Source organism: Globicephala melas, chromosome 1 (genome assembly GCF_963455315.2).
Source record: "Globicephala melas chromosome 1, mGloMel1.2, whole genome shotgun sequence".
NCBI lineage: Eukaryota > Metazoa > Chordata > Mammalia > Artiodactyla > Delphinidae > Globicephala > Globicephala melas.
This window is the reverse complement of record NC_083314.1, coordinates 54857342-54875667: the sequence shown is the minus strand read 5'-3', so window position 1 is coordinate 54875667 and position 18326 is coordinate 54857342. Positions and strand designations below refer to the sequence as shown.

Here is an 18326-nt window from a genome sequence, read left to right as displayed (position 1 = left end):
ACATAACACAAAATTGGCTATTTTTACTGTTTCTAAACATATAATTCAGTGACATTAATATATTCACATTGTTGTCCAATTGTCATTACCATCCATCTCCAGAGCTTTTTCATCTTCCCAAGTTGTAACTCTGAGCGCATTAAATAATTACTCCCTCTTTCCCCCACCCCCAGCACCTGGCAGCCACCATTCTACTTTGTGCCTCTATGAATTTGGCTACTTTAGGTACCCCATATAAGTAGAATTATACAGTATATGTCCTTTTGTAACTGGCTTATTTCACTTACCATAATGTATGACCTTTCACTTTAATCTTATAAAGATTGTTATGAGTCAATATCCTCATTTACAGATGAGGAAACAAAGGCTTTGAGAAGTTGAATAACTTGGCTAAAGTCATTCCTTTAGGTAAATGACACACTGGCCTCAGAATTGGGCCTGTCTTACTATAGAACCAATGTTCTTAACCACTAAACTGAAGATGTGTGTGTGTGTGTGTGTGTGTGTGTGTGTGTGTGTGTGTTACACTTTACAGTTACCCTGTGAAGAAGAGATTATTACTCTCATTTGATGCGCAATCCCAGTAGCTCTCACCCAAAATTCCATGCTTTTTCACATTGTATAGCAGGAGACTCTTAAATTGTAGTGAAATCTGCTTCCATTTCACAAATCCATGTTGACGTTGTACTATGAATCAAAAAGTTTTCTATCCAAGTTGTTTGAAGACTGTGTAGGGGAGGGAGAAGTTTTCCTCGACCCTCTTAGGGTCCATGGCTGGATCTGAATATTGAATTGACAAAGACAGATTAACAAAAGAAAAGCTTACAAATTTATTTAATATGTTTTACATGGCATAGGAGCCTTCAAAAGAAAGTGAAGACCTGAAGAACTGGCTAAACTTGAATGTTTTCATGCTAGGTTTGATGAAGAGTGGACAGTCGTGGAGAAATATGATAAACTGAGAAAAACTTTGCAAGACCTGTTTGTTTGAATTCTTTTCAGCATCCTTCTCTCTGGGAGAGAAGGATGGTTCTTCCTCCAGGTGTAGGAAGGTCACCTCTCACATGAGGGTGTTATGACCTGCTTCAGGGGGAAGGGTAGGGAAAGACAATTTTCTCAAACTCCTTCAGCTTAAAATATTCAGTGTTCCAAGGTGCCATATTTTGGGGTAGTGTGTTTTGAACTCCTTCAGCTGCGTGTTTAAAGATAGTCATCCCAATTTTAAAATGTCACTGGTCGAATAGGACAGAAACAGAGCCAGAGCATCTAGGAACCATTGTTATGTCAACAAATAATTGAATTTAGGCTAATGAAAACCAACTCACTATCAAGAATGATCATGAAATTAAAATATTCTCTGCTCTTAACTAACTAGAATAATATCTGATTCCTGGGTTCAGCCTATCCATTTCTTCTTTCATAGCCTTTAAGATGTATGAAGTCATCCCTGAATTCTGTTTAATGCCGTACTCAAACTTCATTTCACTCTGACCAATCATTGTGTGCGAGCTGATCATAGGGAGATGTTATCAAGAGCCTTTGTCAGAGGATGTCACTGCTCAATAAGTTTTTATGACCCTTTTTATCTGCAAGAGTTGCTGGTATTGCTTTTCAGCATGGAATAGACTAATTTTGTTCATTAAAGTGCTGACAGAGTTGATGACTCACTGTGGCAATCGATAGATATTATCACAATAGGATAACCAGTCAGAGGAAATTCAACTGAAGCATATTAAAATTTATTTGATACTTGGTTTATGCACGTTGAGAAAAGGTTAAAATATACCTCTTTTACCAGAAATACAATAACCAAACACTCCATAGGCTTGCTCTTTTTTCTCCTTTGCTGTTTTCCTTTGACTAGGGAAATTTGGGTTTGGCATAACCAGATGAATTTATAACAGAATCTTTTATTTGTGGCATATGTAACTTTGATTAATTAGGGTATAGGCTAAGCTGCTGTTTAAAAAGAGAAAGAGCACATGAACGGGAAACCATGAAAAATATGGTAGTTAAAATAAGATAGTTTATTTTTCTTTACACATACATACCAGTCCAGAAAGAAGACGACTGGCCCAGAAAGGCAGGCAGCCCAGCCCATGAGATGACTTAGGTTCCATATACGTTTTTGCTCTGCTGTTGCCTAGGATGTTGTGTTCATGTACATGGTTAAAACTAAGTCAATACCATATCTAAGTTCCATTTCAGAGAGAGGGGGAAATTTTAAGCAAAAGTGGAAGGCAAACAATTTTATTTTAAGCAAATAGTGAGGAATTAGAATATATTACTTTTGCTCATATTCCAACGACAAAATGTTTGTCCATGCCACACTTAGCTGCAAGGGAGCTAAGAAATACAGTCTGTAGCTCAGCAGCCATGTGCCCTGTTAAAACAATTATGTCTATGGAAGAAGGGGGAAATTTTTTAGAGAACAATTTATAATCAGTCCTAGTTTACCTGTCCCTCTGGCCATTCAATATCTATAGTCACCTTTATTTCCACGCGTAAATACTCCCTCCCTCCCAAGGGAGACATTCAAAGGCCCCATTCATCTGCTCAAAGTCAAGGCTCTCTGGATAATTCACAGTCCTGTATATCAGGTCTGGGATAACTCCTCACAGTCCAGTGACAAGGTATCTGCTCATCTCACATCCAGTGTACAGAAGTGATAGGAAAAAGTATAACTGTAATAAAAACTCTCATTTTGAAAAGGGAAGAATGGGAAACACACCATAATCAGTGGGCCATAGAAATGTACAAGATTCCATGCTTTAGCAGTAGAGAAGCTTTCCTGGTTAGCCCATCTGGCTGCCCACTGGTTCTAATTTCTAACAGCTGTGCCATTATCCATTGTCCCCTGTGGCGACATCTAAGTTCCTGTTTGAGAGTACAGTCTCCTTGGAAGCTGTACAGTTTTCAGAGGTTGCCTCCTATTTGTGGAGATTTGGAAGCCTGAGAGTTGTTTTAGTGATCAAATAAATAGGCTGGGTTTTTTTAGGCCAGCCTTTTGATTTCTTTTAGAAATTAATTCCCTCAATATTTTTGTAGACTTTTGGTTTTTTGGTTGCAGTCAGTTCATTATGAGTAAACAGATCCAAAGCTTTCCTCTAGACATAGTTCTTAAGTCTTCTTGTCTTATTTGTTTGTCTGTTTGTTTTTAGTGGCCCATTCTCTTCTTCTCCCATTTTAATAGTGGTTTCACTAAGGCCAGCTAAAACCACAAGTTTGGGTGGGAAGGCAACACCCTTAATTTGATCTTCGTCTCTTGGCTGTCTCTATATTTTGGCTGAGAAGCCGTAATGAGAGATACTTATGGAAAAATATAGAGCCTGTTTATCCTTCTAGTGGGGGGACAAGTTAGATTTTCCAGCTCTGAGGCCTCAGATCACTGTACTCGAGCAGTTTAGTTTATAGACCACTTTCCAACCACTTTCTCTAGAGTGACAAGTATCATAGACACATAATAGTGTACCTTTTAAGTTATCACAGGCCAACAGTTCTACCAATATTGTGACATGGCATAAAAAGGATCACCAGTTTACCAGTTTGCAGTATATGTTCTCTTGCCTTGTCTTTCACTCAGACACAAAGCCAGAGAACCTAAGTTTTAAGTTTTAATTTTGGCAGCACCTCACTCCCGGGTACCAATTTCTGTATCAGAGTATAGGCTAAACTGCTGTACTAACCCAAAATACAGTGCCTTAAATAAGAAAGAAGGTTTTTGTTTTTGTTTTTAATGTGACAGACTGTAGAAATAGGCCGGTGGTACAGGCCTGCATGTAGCTCAGCTCCAGATCATTCAGGGACCTGAGTTCCTTTCATCCTATTTTTCTACAGCAGGGTTTCTCAAACTCAGTACTACTGACACTTTGGGCCAGCTAATTCTTTGTTATGAGTGGCTGTTTTATGCAGTATAGGATGTTCAGCAGTATTCCTGACCTCTATCTGATAGATGCCAGTAGTACTTCACCAGTGAAGACAGAAAGTCCCCCAGGGGGCAAAATCACCCCTGGTTATGAAACATTACTTTATAACCTCTTAGAATCATCTTCATCTATGTGGTCAAAGCAGATTTTGATCCACAGTGAAGAGAAAAACCAGCTGATCAAAATAAGTCCACATGTTATAATTAGCAGTAACATTAACACACTAATTATAACTTTATTTCATATGTTCAAAAAGTTAAGGAAAAAATGGAAAATATTTTTAAAAGACACAAATTGAATTTCAAGATATAAAAATTACTATATTTAATAGAGCTAATAAATATATTAAATGGGATTAATGGCAGATGTGACATTATAGAAGAAAAGATTAATGGACTTGAAGACATAGCAATTGAAAGTATGCAAAATTTAAAGAAGGAATTTTTAAAAAGAAAGAAAGGAATAAGGAGTTGTGAGACACTTGAAAAAGCCTTCTGGATATGTAATTGGGGTTCTTGAAGAAGAAGCAAGGGGGAAGGGGCAGAAGAACATTTGAAGAAATAGTGGCTGATGTTTTTCCAAATTTGATGAAAACTATAAACCCACAGATCTGAGTTCAGTAAAATTCCAAGCAAAAGGAACATGAAGAAGACTGCACCAAGGCATGTCATAATCAAATTGCTCAAAACCAGTGATAAATCTTTAAATTGCCTAAGAAAAGAGACGCAATATCTAACGAAAGATCAGCGTTAAGCAGGTTTCTCTTTAGGAACAATGCAAGCAATAAGACATAGGAACAACATCTTTAAAGTATATAACCAGGGCTTCCCTGGTGGCACAGTGGTTGAGAGTCCGCCTGCCGATGCAGGGGACACGGGTTCATGCCCCGGTCCGGGAAGATCCCACATGCCATGGAGCAGCTGGGCCTGTGAGCCATGGCCACTGAGCCTGCGTGTCCGGAGCCTGTGCTCCGCAACGGGAGAGGCCACAGCAGTGAGAGGCCCGCGTACTGCAAAAAAATAAATAAATAAATAATGAAGTACGTAACCAAAAAAAAGGAAAATGTATTTCTTAAAAACTGAGGCAAAATACTTTTACAGACACACAAAACCTGAAAGAATTCATAATAGCAGATATGAGTTATTAAAAATGTTAAAGGAAATCCTGTGACTGAAAGGTGAATATCTAAAACTTTTTTCTTATTAATTGTCTCAAAAATATAATTCACTGTTTAAACAAAAATAATAACACTGCATTGTGGGGTAATCGAGATGAAGCACAGATGCTCACAGACACAGTTCAAAGCTATGGTAGCTTGATGCTGAGATGCTGAGTATAGTTCCCAAGGGAGGAGCTTGCCAGTGCCACTCTCCCTGCTCTGAGTGTGTGCTGCCTCCATAACAGCTCGGCTTGCTTCACTTTTGTAAAAGTGAAGGTCCTCTTTGGATTTCTTTAGTTAGCGAAAGCAGGTGCTAATGTGGGTCTTTAGTAAAAGTGAAGTGGCATAAGTGAACTTTGAAAAAGCCGGGGATACCTGAAATAGAATAAAAGCCAGGAGGGAAGAAGTGGTAGTATGACCATTGTACGGCGCTTATACTGTATGTGAAGTGTATAATATCACTTGAAGGTAGATGGTGATAAGTTAAAGGAACTCAAAAACAACTACTAAAATAACAAAACAAAGAGTTATAGCTAGAAAGCCAACAAAGAAAATAAAATAAAACCGTAAAAAATGTTTAAAAGAAGCAGGAAAAAAAGGAAAAGGGGAAACGAGTAGATCAAACAAATAGAGAGCACATGTCAAGATGATAAACGTTTATGTACCTAATAAGACTTCTAAGCAGACTGACCAGGAAAAAAAATAGAGAAAACACAGTTACCAATAACAGAAATGAGAAAGATGACATCACTAACAGATTCTACAAACATTAATAAAAGAATACTGTGAACAACTTTATGACAATAAATTTGAGAACTTGGACAAATCCCTCAAAAAATACAAACTACCAAAGGTCGCTCAAGAAGAAAGTGATCACCTGAATAGCCCTGTATCTATTAAAGGGTATTCTTTGCACAATATGTTTAATTTTTCAACTTTTTTTTTAATAACTGGAGAAATTGAAGCATGGACACATGGGTACTAAATTCCAACAGCTGAACAAAATGGTATGTTAATCTTGTGTCTTAAGACATAGAAGCTGCTCAGAAAAACAGCTGATTGAGTATATGAACAGAAGTTTTCGTGGTTTACTTCCCACTTAGTCATAACTCTCTAGTTAAACTCATTGGGGGGGAAAAAACATTCTGCAGAGATGGTACCAATTCTCTACTGTTCAGAACCCTTACTTCTCTGCTCACCCCTTTGGTGGGTTCCTCTTCTTCCTGAGCCTTTAGCAATAGATATATCTTTGGGCCTTCTGCATTTGTGCATTGCATAAATTCACTTTCCAAAGAAAATAATTCCTAAATTTTGTCCTAGCTCAAGTTCCAATTTTATATCTTTAGCCACCCTGTATAAAGTTTTCAGAGGCCTTTGATATTTCTTTTTCATTATTATTATCATTATTCATATGTGGGTAAGGCAGCTTATATACACACAACTTCAGGGGCGCTATTTACATAGATAATGATCTGCACATCTGTTATCATGTCCTTGATTCTTATGCTATATTCATCTTTTCATTCTATCATTGAAAGTCTTTGAGCTAAACTCTAGCACTGTATCCTGAAACCACCTTCATTTTACACATCATGTCCCCTTTTCTCTTTTTATACAGTGCCCTTCTAGCCCCTATGTTCTAGCTTAAATCCTACCTCCTTTAAAGAATGGTTCCTGACTCTTTCTGCCTGAAATGAGCATCTGCTGCAGTTACAAAATGTATCATTCGCTCTTTGGTTTTATTTAGATATTTCATACGTATTTGTTCTGCATTCTCCAGGTAGTCTATTTATTTCTTAGAAACAGTATGAAGCTTACTATTTATTCCCCAGAGTGGCAAGTGCATTTCTGCATGTTCAGCAAGCATCCCTAATTACAGGATTGATGCACAGAGTAGCAAAGGACCAAAGGATTAACCTCATCCCTTTTGCAGTTGTTGTATTTAAGTAGATTGCACCTCATCAAAAGCAATATTTGAGGTAGATTTGTTTTTTCCCTAAAGATCTATGCTTTGTTTTCAAGTGTTATATTGGAGAGAAGGAAACCACACTAACCATTGCTTCTTTTGACTAATATTTGTTAACTGTTTTTCCAGTAAATACAGATCTTTTCACATAGTTTATATATGCTGAAAACTCCTTCTTTTGAATACAAAAGTCTCATGTTTCCCAAATTAAATATTTTTAATTTAAATAATTATGCACTGATTAAAATTTCCCTCAGTTAATGCTATTGGTGTCAAGTACAGGCTGAGACACTGTTTCCATCCCTCTTTTCCTATATTTAATAGGACTTCACTGATTCTTAAAGTTTGGAAATGGAGTTCAGATACCTTAGTCTATTCCTACACTCTATTCACATGGGTGGTTCTAATCTCATCACCTATCTCTACTCTGGCTAAACTAGAAGTAGACTCAGATTAGCCTCATACACCTTGGGTTTGTCTGCTTTTTGTCTGGGAATAGCCTTTCAGACTTTCTGAATCTACATGTTTTTCAGGTCCAGCTCACATCTAACCTCTGATTATCACTGACCTTACTCCATTTTTACATTATCATCCTAAACAGAGATAACTCCCAGGAAATACTGTTGTGTTATAACTTATTTATGTTGGCTGAAAAAAAAAAAAAAAAAGCACAACATGAGAGTTGTGAGTTAAGTTTTATTTTGGGGCAAAATGAGGACTCTAGCCCGGGATGCAGCCATTCAGAGAGCTCTGAGGAACTGCTCCGAAGTGGTAAAGGGGCAGGTCAGTATATATGTGATTTTGGTGAAGGGGGATACGTGCAGTCAAACACACATTTTGGCAGAAGACTGCTGCTACTCACATGAAGGCTGCTTCTAGTCATGAGAAGCAGATGTCTCCATTAATGATTCTAGTGCTTTTGTAGATATGAGAAGATGCAAGAAATTGGGCTCATAAAATCTTATCCTGAAAACATCCAACTATCTGAAGGCCTGTTCCATCAGTTTTCCCCAGAGCACAGAGTGCCTCATTCCTGACCTCACCCTGAACTCCTTTCAGGGTGTGTCGAAGGTCAGCAGCTGCAGTGGCTTGTGATTTAATTCTTGTAGAGTAAGTGCTTTTGAATACCTGCTTTACTTTACTTAAATGCTGTTTAAAGAATTTGAGGGAAGCTCTTGGAAACTAGCTTGTTCATTTGTTACTCTCCCCCGGGTCAGCTCTGCATCTCTGTGTAGGTGGCACTTTGCATCATGGGCAAGGTTACACTTTTTGTGGGTATGTTAGATTGGAATGAAGCTATGAGAGAATATCAGATAAGAAATCTAATTGCATTCCTAGCTCTTTCTGAGTTAGTTCTTCACTGAATGACTTCAATCATTAAACAAGGTTTTTCCTACTATATGAGCTATTCAAATAGAATTACAATACACATTTGAATCTATGTTAATCCTTAGTTTGAAATTAGTGCCACCATTCTCTGTTGATAATTGAGAGGTCAGTACATACCTTTGCATCTTTGGTATTTTTCTCTTTTATTTGAATAACTATAGATTTGACTACTCTTGATCTATTCTCCTTTCACTTTAGTGCTCTTTGTTAATTTATTGTATTTACCTTTCTCAGGTTTCTTTTCTTTTTTGACATCACCTTGAAATCACCAGTCTGAGATTGCTTCCGTGTTGTGGTAGGAAGTGGGAGAGACTGATCCCAGCAGGTGTGGGACTGGTAGTGGGGGTATCATCTACCCAGAGGTGGTATTATTACACTGTAAAAGTGGAGAGTTGAGCAGATGAACTGAAGGAAGTAACTGAAACAAGCCTGGGCCATCAGGTAAGGCTGGCCTGAGGAGAGTTTTAGGAACCTGAGTACAAAACCCAGAATAGACAGACCTGCCTGGATGCAAATCAAAATAAGTGTAAAGGAGGGCAGCCCAGAGATAGGGAGCCCAGAGGTGGGAGGAGAGGATGAGGGAATGGGTAGTAGAGTGGGTGCGGATCTGCTACTAGACTTTTACATATTCTGCAAGGCTTGCGTGGGTAAGCCAGCTCCATTTTAAAGGATGAGCCTTGGAAGAAGCTCAGTATGTCAATTTATTCTTAATTATTAAATTATAAATGCCTCCTCCTTGGGGATTCCCTGGTGGTCCAGTGGTTAGGACTTGGCACTTTCACTGTGGTGGCCCAGGTTCAATCCCTGATCGGGGGACCTAAAATCCTGCAGGCCGCACTGCACAGCCAAAGAAATTTTTTAAATAAATAAGTGCCTTCTCCTTAATTATAAAATGACGGAAGTTGGTGTGCTTCAAATAGGACCAATTTTGGTTTTGGTGACATTTAAGCAGGCTCTTGGAAAGTTCTTTTTTTTTCTCATTGGATGGAATATACTGCAGTATTCAAAATAAAATATTTCCAGATGAGTGATGTTAAAATAGAGAATTAAATGTTACTCTCTTATTGTTTAGTTTTTCATTCAACTACCACTTTAATAAAATAAGCAATTTTAGTAAAGGGATTATATGTATAATTGTGATTATCATGACTTGGTATTTTATGCTATGTTTAGGCAATTTTTTAAGGTAAAGAGAAGAAATCAAAAAAGTTCTTGCTGAGCACACTTACAGATGATGCATTCTTGTTGGAAAAGAAATGTGTTCTCATTTCAGAGCAAAGATAGCAGAATTGACAGTGGTATTTGGACACCTAAAGGAGTAAGACCTCTTTTAAGAACAGGACCATTCAGGCCCTGCAGGAGCTTTTGAGTGCATGTATTCAAGTACTCACTCTGTCAGGTCTACAACCTGCACTGCTTCTCCAGGATAATGGGCAGACCACAAGCCTTAGAGTGGTTACACCTGCTCTTAGGGCCCATTGTCTTACATACAGTGGAATGCTTACGCATTAGATTTTCAGTTCTTGAAGGTTGGCTAGATTTTTCAATTTTGATTTAAATGTTGTGGTATCCCATTATCAGATCATTATAACCTTGGGTGTCACTGGTGGGAAAGAAAAAAAAACTATATGCAAATGTGAAACAGATAGAAATTGGAACTTAATTCTTTGGTTACATTGTTTATCTAGCCTGGCTGGTTCCATTTCAAATATCTTACCCATTTACTTGTAGTTTTTTTAAAAAATAAATTTATTTACTTATTTATTTTTGGCTGCGTTGGGTCTTCGTTGCTGTGCATGGGCTTTCTCTAGTTGTGGCAAGCAGGGGCTACTCTTCATTGCGGTGCATGGGCTTCTCATTGAGTTGGCTTCTCTTGTTGCGGAGCACGGGCTCTAGAGCACAGGCTCAGTAGTTGTGGCTCACGGGCTTAGTTGCTCCACGGCATGTGGGATCTTCCCAGACCAGGGCTCGAACACATGTCCCCTGCATTGGCAGGCAGATTCTTAACCATTGCACAACCAGGGAAGCCCCTGCTTGTAGTTTTTATCTTCTCTAAATGTAATAGCTTGTAGGGGAGACATATGGAAGTGTCTTCCATTTACCACAGTGATTTCTGTGTCATTTTCTTGAGTTTGATTTCAATCCTGTTATTACTAGATTCTGAACATCTGCCTTCTTGGCACATTAACTTGTCAATCAGATGTTTTTTTAAAGATGTATTTTATATTAATATTAGTTTGGGCGCATGTTGGCATTGCTTAGAAACTGTTGTTTGAGAACCGTTAATGATTTGATTTTGCATACTTATTACCTATAGCCAAATAAGTCACTACTTCCATCAACACTTATACTTTGTTTCCATGTGAAATGGAACATCTTGTTTTATTTAATATTCCCTTCTCAATATATTTTATGCATCAAAATTCAAACTAAAACAGTAACTTCTGGACTTCCATTTGTGTCCCTTCTGCAAAGTACGTAGATCTGTCCATTGATCCACCTCCAGAGAGCTAGCCAGTCTGATGACTGAGCCCCTACCCTCCCCAAATCATATTTATTTGTTTCTGAAGGAATTATCAAATGAGAGTGAGCAAATTGCTAAATAACATTGAGTTTTATTTATTTTCTTATGGCATTTACACTATTTTCTTATGTCAGTATTTTCCCTCTCTTCTTTTGAAATCCATAAACATTGCACTTGCTTTCATTTTGACCTTTCTTCTTACAAATTTAGACATTAAATAAGAGATACATACTTACCGTTCTCTAGTTTAATACATATCTTTTTAAAAATTAAGCTCATATTTTAATCTATTCATAACTCACTTCTTCATTTGAAATTAAGTCATTCATTCATTTACTCAGCATTTATTTGAATGATCTGTGACCACCTGACTAGGAGCTGTTGGGTAGTGGAGATGCAATGCTGAGTATGTTGTAGTTAATCTTGAGGGGTTCAAAGAGAAGTAGGGGAGACAGACAGGTGTACAAATACAGTCATGAACAAATGGGACAGGATGAAAAGATGGAGGAAGGAGGTAATGACAAGGATTACTTGAAAGAGAAAATGACATTTGAGTCTTGAAAGATTAGCAAGAAAAGACAAGGAGTGATATTTCAGGTAAAGAGAACAGCATATGTAAGGAACAGAATAAAATACAATATTTTATTGTCATAAAATACAACACTTTTGGGAAGAACCTCCATGAGAACATTGGGCATGAAGGGTCAAGCTAACAGATGTAATTGGAAAGGTAGGATAGGTCTAGATTGTCTGAAAGGTGTCTTATGGTTAGAGTTGAGTACTAGCCATTGAACCTGTGGGCCAGAGGGTACCCTTAAACAGTTACAGGGTCAGATAGGATATTTTAGGAAGATAATTTTGAAGACAGTGAGAGAAAGAGACTGAAATGTGAAGAGACTGGTAATAAATATGGAGACTAGTTAGAAGACTGTTAAGGGGAGAAATAATGAAGGCTTCTTTACCCAAGGCTGTAACAGTGAGGATAGAAAGGGAGCGGCAAACTCAGCAGCATTTTCTAGGTGCCGTCAGGGAGACTTGCCAAGATACTAAGAGTCATTGCTGTTCTCCATTTTCTCTCTCTCTCCTTCTTGTCCTCTCAAAAACTTCCCTGTCATGTTCTTTCTTCAATTTTAAGAAAAGGAGCTGCATATGAAGTGTTTCTTTTTAGAGAAGGCAGCTTACTAGACCTTACATTCTCACTTATTGCTCATTCGGTGATAATCAGGGTGTCCCTAGACAACTGAAGAGTGCTACTGAATCAGCTTCTGCTCAGTTCAGCTTAATATATTATGGTTTGAACTCCATTAGTAATTAGACTTTGACAGAAAGTGACCAAACCAATTGAACTTTTAACCAAAGTTTGTACCTCAAAGTCAACTTTAAGAGAGCCACCTTCAGGACACTGGTTCACAAGAGACCTCCCAGCTCCACATAATATCAAATGGCAAAAATCTCCCAGAGATCTCCAACTCAACACCAACACCCAGCTTCACTCAACAACCAGCAAGCTACACTGCTGGACACCCTATGCCAAACAACTAACAAGACAGGAACACAACCCCACCCATTAGCAGAGAGGCTGCCTAAAATCATAGTAAGTCCACAGACACCCCAAAACACACCACCAGATGTGGACCTGCTCACCAGAAAGACAAGGTCCAGCCTCATCCACCAGAACACAGGTACTAGTCCCCTCCACCAGGAAGCCTACACAACCCGCTGAACCAACCTTAGCCACTGGGGACAGACACCAAAAACAACGGGAACTATGAACCTGCAGCCTGCGAAAAGGAGACCCCAAACACAGTAAGATAAGCAAAATCAGAAGACAGAAAAACACACAGCAGATGAAGGAGCAAGATAAAAACCCACCAGACCTAACAAATGAAGAGGAAATAGGCAGTCTACCTGAAAAAGAATTCAGAATAATGATAGTAAACATGATCCAAAATCTTGGAAATAGAATAGACAAAATGCAAGAAACATTTAACAAGACCTAGAAGAACTAAAGATGAAACAAACAACGATGAACAACACAATAAATGAAACTAAAAATACTCTAGATGGGATCAATAGCAGAATAACTGAGGCAGAAGAACGGATAAGTGACCTGGAAGATAAAATAGTGGAAATAACTGCTGCAGAGCAGAATAAAGAAAAAAGAATGAAAAGAACTGAGGACAGTCTCAGAGACCTCTGGGACAACATTAAACGCACCAACATTCAAATTATAGGGGTTCCAGAAGAAGAAGAGAAAAAGAAAGGGACTGAGAAAATATTTGAAGAGATTATAGTTGAAAACTTCCCTAATATGGGAAAGGAAATAATTAATCAAGTCCAGGAAGCACAGAGAGTCCCATACAGGATAAATCCAAGGAGAAATATGCCAAGACACATATTAATCAAACTGACAAAAATTAAATACAAAGAAACCATATTAAAAGCAGCAAGGGAAAAACAACAAATAACACACAAGGGAATCCCCATAAGGTTAACAGCTGATCTTTCAGCAGAAACTCTGCAAGCCAGAAGGGACTGGCAGGACATATTTAAAGTGATGAAGGAGAAAAACCTGCAACCAAGATTACTCTACCCAGCAAGGATCTCATTCAGATTTGATGGAGAAACTAAAACCTTTACAGACAAGCAAAAGCTGAGAGAGTTCAGCACCACCAAACCAGCTTTACAACAAATGTTAAAGGAACTTCTCTAGGCAAGAAACACAAGAGAAGGAAAAGACCTACAATAACGAACCCAAAACAATTAAGAAAATGGGAATAGGAACATATATATCGATAATTACCTTAAATGTAAATGGACTAAATGCTCCCACCAAAAGACACAGATTGGCTGAATGGATACAAAAACAAGACCCATATATATGCTGTCTACAAGAGACCCACTTCAGACCTAGAGACACATACAGACTGAAAGTAAGGGGATGGAAAAAGATATTCCATGCAAATGGAAACCAAAAGAAAGCTGGAGTAGCAATTCTCATATCAGACAAAATAGACTTTAAAATAAAGACTATTAGAAGAGACAAAGAAGGACGCTACATAATGATCAAGGGATCGATCCAAGAAGAAGATATAACAATTGTAAATATTTATGCACCCAACATAGGAGCACCTCAGTACATAAGGCAAATACTAACAGCCATAAAAGGGGAAATCGACAGTAACACATTCATAGTAGGGGACTTTAACACCCCACTTTCACCAATGGACAGATCATCCAAAATGAAAATAAATAAGGAAACACAAGCTTTAAATGATACATTAAACAAGATGGACTTAATTGATATTTGTAGGACATTCCATCCAAAAACAACAGAATACGCATTTTTCTCAAGTGTTTATGGAACATTCTCCAGGATAGATCATATACTGGGTCACAAATCAAGCCTTGGTAAATTTAAGAAATTTGAAATCATATCAGTATCTTTTCCTACCACAACGCTGTGAGACTAGATATCAATTACAGGAAAAGATCTGTAAAAAACACAAACACATGGAGGCTAAACAATACACTACTTAATAACGAAGTGATCACTGAAGAAATCAAAGAGGAAATCAAAAAATACCTAGAAACAAATGACAATGGAAACACAACGACCCAAAACCTATGGGATGCAGCAAGAGCAGTTCTAAGAGGGAAGTTTATAGCAATACAATCCTACCTTAAGAAACAGGAAACATCTCAAAGAAACAACCTAACCTTGCACCTAAAGCAATTACAGAAAGAAGAACAAAAAAAACCCAAAGTTAGCAGAAGGAAAGAAATCATAAAAATCAGATCAGAAATAATTGAAAAAGAAATGAAGGAAACAATAGCAAAGATCAATAAAACTAAAAGCTGGTTCTTTGACAAGATAAACAAAATTGATAAACCATTAGCCAGACTCATCAAGAAAAAAAGGGAGAAGACTCAAATCAATAGAATTAGAAATGAAAAAGGAGAAATAACAACTGACACTGCAGAAATACAAAAAATCACGAGAGATTACTACAAGCAGCTCTATGCCAATAAAGTGGACAACCTGGAAAAATGGACAAATTCTTAGAAATGCACAACCTGCCAAGACTGAATCAGGAAGAAATAGGAAATATGAACAGACCAATCACAAGCACTGTAATTGAAACTGTGATTAAAAATCTTCCAACAAACAAAAGCCCAGGACCAGATGGCTTCACAGGCGAATTCTATCAAACATTTAGAGAAGAGCTAACACCTATCTTTCTCAAACTCTTCCAAAATATAGCAGAGGGAGGAACACTCCCAAACTCATTCTATGAGGCCACCATCACCTTGATACCAAAACCAGACAAGGATGTCACAAAGAAAGAAAACTACAGGCCAATATCACTGATGAACATAGATGCAAAAATCCTCAACAAAATACTAGCAAACAGAATCCAACAGCACATTAAAAGGATCATTCACCATGATCAAGTGGGGTTTATTCCAGGAATGCAAGGATTTTTCAATATACGCAAATCAATCAATGTGATAAACCATATTAACAAATTGAAGGAGAAAAACCATATGATCATCTCAATAGATGCAGAGAAAGCTTTCGACAAAATTCAACACCCATTTATGATAAAAACCCTCCAGAAAGTAGGCATACAGGGAACTTTCCTCAACATAATAAAGGCCATAATGTGACAAACCCACAGCCAACATCGTCCTCAATGTTGAAAAACTGAAACCATTTCCACTAAGATCAGGAACAAGACAAGGTTGCCCACTGTCACCACTCTTATACAACATAGTTTTGGAAGTGTTAGCCACAGCAATCAGAGAAGATAAGGAAATAAAAGGAATCCAAATCGGAAAAGAAGAAGTAAAGCTGTAACTGTTTGCAGATGACATGATACTATACACAGAGAATCCTAAAGATGCTACCAGAAAACTACTAGAGCTAATCAATGAATTTGGTAAAGTAGCAGGATACAAAATTAATGCACAGAAATCTCTTGCATTCCTATACACTAATGATGAAAAATCTGAAAGTGAAATCAAGAAAACACTCCCGGGCTTCCCTGGTGGCGCAGTGGTTGAAAATCTGCCTGCCAGTGCAGGGGACACGGGTTCGAGCCCTGGTCTGGGAAGATCCCACATGCCACGGAGCAACTAGGCCCATGAGCCGCAACTACTGAGCCTGTGTGTCTTGAGCCTGTGCCCCGCAACAAGAGAGGCGCGACAGTGAGAGGCCCGCACACCGCGATGAAGAGTGGCCCCTGCTTGCCGCAACTAGAGAAGGCCCTCACACAGAAACGAAGATCCAACACAGCCAAAAATAAAATAAACAAATAAATAAATTTATTAAAAAAAAGAAAAAAGAAAACACTCCCATTTACCATTGCAACAAAAAGAATAAAATATCTACGAATAAACCTACCTAAGGAGACAAAAGACCTCTATGCAGAAAATTGTAAGACACTGATGAAAGAAATTAAAGATGATACAAATAGATGGAGAGATATACCATGATACCATGTTCTTGGATTGGAAAAATCAACATGGTGAAAATGACTCTGCTACCCAAAGCAATCTACAGATTCAATGCAATCCCTATCATACTACCACTGGCATTTTTCACAGAACTAGAACAAAAAATTTCACAGTTTGTATGGAAACACAAAAGACCCCGAATAGCCAAAGCAATCTTGAGAAAGAAAAACGGAGCTGGAGGAATCAGGCTCCCTGACTTCAGACTATACTACAAAGCTACAGTAATCAAGACAGTATGGTACTGGCACAAAAACAGAAAGATAGATCAATGGAACAGGATAGAAAGCCCAGAGATAAACCCACGCACATATGGTCACCTTATCTTTGATAAAGGAGGCAGGAATGTCCAGTGGAGAAAGGACAGCCTCTTCAATAAGTGGTGCTGGGAAAACTGGACAGATACTTGTAAAAGTATGAGATTAGATCACTCCCTAACACCATACACAAAAATAAGCTCATAATGGATTAAAAACCTAAATGTAAGGCCAGGAACTGTCAAACTCTTAGAGGAAAACATAGGCAGAACACTCTATGACATAAATCACAGCAAGATCCTTTTTGACCCACCTCCTAGAGAAATGGAAATAAAAACAAAAATAAACAAATGGGACGTAATGAAACTTCAAAGCTTTTGCACAGCAAAAGAAACCATACACAAGACGAAAAGACAGCCCTCAGAATGGGAGAAAATATTTGCAAATGAAGCAACTGACAAAGGATTAATCTCCAAAATTTATAAGCAGCTAATGCAGCTCAATAACAAAAAAACAAACAACCCAATCCAAAAGTGGGCAGAAGACCTAAATAGACATTTTTCCAAAGAAGATATACAGACTGCCAACAAACACATGAAAGTATGCTCAACATCATTAATCATTAGAGAAATGCAAATCAAAACTACAATGAGATATCATCTCACACCAGTCAGAATGGCCATCATCAAAAAATCTAGAAACAGTAAATGCTGGAGAGGGTGTGGAGAGAAGGGAACACTCTTGCACTGTTGGTGGGAATGTGAATTGGTACAGCCACTATGGAGAACAGTATGGAGGTTCCTTAAAATACTACAAATAGAACTACCATATGACCCAGCAATCCCACTACTGGGCATATACCCTGAGAAAACCATAATTCAAAAATAGTCATGTACCAAAATGTTCATTGCAGTTCTATTTACAATAGCCCAGAGATGGAAACAACCTAAGTGTCCACCATCAGATGAATGGATAAAGAAGATGTGGCACATATATACAATGGAATATTACTCAGCCATAAAAAGAAATGAAATTGAGCTATTTGTAATGAGGTGGATAGACCTAGAGTCTGTCATACAGAGTGAAGTAAGTCTGAAAGAGAAATACAAATACAGTATGCTAACACATATATATGGAATTTAAGAAAAAAATGTCATGAAGAACCTACGGGTAAGACAGGAATAAAGACACAGACCTACTAAAGAATGGACTTGAGGATATGGGGGGCGGGAAGGGTAAGCTGGGAAGAAGTGAGAGAGTGGCACTGACATATATACACTACCAAATGTAAAATAGCTAGTGGGAAGCAGCCACATAGCACAGGGAGATCAGCTCGGTGCTTTGTGACCACCTGGAGGGGTGGGATAGGGAGAGTGGGAGGGAGGGAGATGCAAGAGGGAAGAAATATGGGAACATATGTATATGTATAACTGATTCACTTTGTTATAAAGCAGAAACTAACACACCATTGTAAAGCAATTATACTCTAATAAAGATGTAAAAAAAAAAAAAAAAGAGAGCCACCTTGTTCATATATCATGGGTGTTTTCTCCATGGTGAACCTTTTTCCCTGACGTGGTAAGGAATA

General features: G+C 38.0%; 1 protein-coding gene across 3 annotated transcripts in view; it reads left to right on the top strand.

The window, feature by feature from the left end:
* The window catches only part of RABGAP1L (RAB GTPase activating protein 1 like), a 686895-nt gene that overhangs the window by 507964 nt on the left and 160605 nt on the right, over nucleotides 1-18326 (top strand). The gene's annotated exons all lie outside the window — the stretch shown is intronic.